We start from the raw sequence: 2,286 nt of genomic DNA on the forward strand, positions 1-2,286 counted from the left end.
TTTCTCAAGCACACCAAAGCTTGCGCTTGATGCTGACATCTTGAATAAATACCCCCAATTATTTCACGGTTTTGGCAACTGTTCAAACGACATCACAACGTAGTTAGTGCAAAATTAGAAAAAATGTCGTCGAAGAAAGCAAATAAAAAGACAATAAAAAGGTCTACAGCTAAGAAAATATTTGCTTCCTCGTTAGATTTCTATATATGTATGTATATTTACTTAAAAAAAAAAACGTCAGTTATTCTCAGTGAGTAAAATTTTTTTCGCAAGCTCTTGGCTACTGAGGCCCAAGCTCTTCTTTGAAATACATTATTTTCTCGGTGATCGAAGTCTCGTAAAGTATCGATCAAACAATTTAAAGTTTGTGCTCATTGTAGGGTGAAATTTCGCACTAAAAAAATCTTTTGCTGCTTGTTGGAGTTGCAGTTGGAAACACCAAGTGAAGCCAAGCCCTTCTCGATCTGATTCATCCAATGCAGAGGATAGATGCATATCTTTTTTTTCCTACAAATAATGAACCACCATTTTTTTCGAAACACAAACGGATGGTTCAGATTTTTCTTAACAATTTTTATTTTCCATATTTAGTGTAGGTTTTGAACCCTTACCTTGGTACAACGACCCGCTATGCAACATGACGGTTTGCGTTTTAATTACCTAAACAATATTTTCTTTACCATGAAAGCCAGCAATTTTTCAATTTTTGTTTTTTATATGTACCTATGTATATAAAAACCGCACCAGTTATGTTTGCGCCACTACAGTTATCTGCAAGTCTCGGCGAGAAGTATAGTACTTAATATTTCGCACTTAAAATGTTCGCACATATTGCCTGTCGCGCATTGCCGTTTTTGATTGCGGTCTATACCACCGTTTCTCATGCTGATGGCTTTATTGGAGGTACACAAGTCAAAGCTGAGACTTATCCATCCCTGGTCTCTCTGCAGACAATCAATGGAGCACATGTCTGTGGTGGCGCTTTAGTCAGCAAGAGTGTTGTCGTCTCTGCTGCACAATGCTTTGAGTTCTACGATCCTACAGAATTGTACGTCCGTCTTGGCACCAGCGACTATGCCAGTGGTGGAGAGCTCATTTCCATTGCCTCCTACAAAGTTAATGAGAACTTCGACTTTACCACCATGGATAGTGATCTGGTTGTGGTTAAGCTGAACAAAACTATTCACAAAACACACAAGATGCGTTCGATAAAAGTGTCCAAAAAGGAACCGAAGACTGGCAAAAGTGGTGTGCTAGCCGGTTGGAATGCCAAGGAGCAGCTTGCAGAAGTTGATGTGAAAATTATCAGTGTCGAAGACTGCGGTTCAGGCAATTATACCTATAGCAGTGATGACTTAACGAAAACTATGATCTGTGCAAAGCCGGTGGATGCGGAAATATGTGGTGCTGAACCAGGCAGTCCTTTGATAGTTAAAAAAGATTTGGTCGGCTTGATTTCATGGGGCTATGGTTGTGGTAATAAGGGAAACCCAGCTGTTTACACCGATATTACCAAGTTCCGCAAATGGATAAAGAAGACGGCAAACGAATTAGAAAAGTAAGCGCACATAAATAAGAAATTAAAGAAAATAAGGATAAATATAAAGAATAAATATAAAATAAATAGAATAAAATGTGCTAAATATTTTCAATAAATGTGTGTACTTCAAGTATTCAATATTTCAATAGATTAATTAGTCTACGAGTATACAAAATAATTTAATAGAAGGATTGACCAATAAATGCAATGTTTTCTTTTTCGTTTTTCAAAAATGCTCCACTGTACAAAAATCCGTACCAATGCAAGTACAATTAGTATCAGCGTAGCGTATGTAATCACGCTAGAAGGCAGGATTTATGTAATCCTCTAACACTTAAGAGTGCCTCAGGACACTAATTACAAAAGCTCTTTAAATTTTTTGATGAACTTTTTTTTTAACTTAACGGGTTTTTAATTGCTTCATGCATAGATTTGCCAGGTTTGCGCTTTAACTGCGGCGCTTTAATTGTGAGGGGAATTTCGGCTGCCACGTCACAGGGGATGCGGCAGCCGAATTCTGCACAATCATTTCACATGCAGTCAAATGCTCGTCCATTCAGTCGTTGTAGAGACAGTATTGCTAATTTAGCGACTTTGTCGCTAGAATTGACGACTTTTGCTTGAGTCTTGGCGAAAAAACACGTTTTGACGACAAAAATTATTTAGCGACCTATCTGGCGACTTTTGGAGAGCAAATTTGAACCGATTTAGGCAATACATACTTTTCTGTCAACTTGATTACCCAT

The 2,286-nt window shown here is 37.9% G+C and overlaps 1 pseudogene; it reads left to right on the plus strand.

Annotated features, from left to right (window-relative positions):
* The first annotated feature begins 818 nt into the window (after positions 1 to 818).
* Positions 819 to 1,580, plus strand: LOC129244349 (trypsin alpha-3-like; annotated as a pseudogene).
* Positions 1,581 to 2,286: the final 706 nt, after the last annotated feature.

Source organism: Anastrepha obliqua, chromosome 4, assembly GCF_027943255.1.
Source record: "Anastrepha obliqua isolate idAnaObli1 chromosome 4, idAnaObli1_1.0, whole genome shotgun sequence".
NCBI classification, from domain to species: domain Eukaryota; kingdom Metazoa; phylum Arthropoda; class Insecta; order Diptera; family Tephritidae; genus Anastrepha; species Anastrepha obliqua.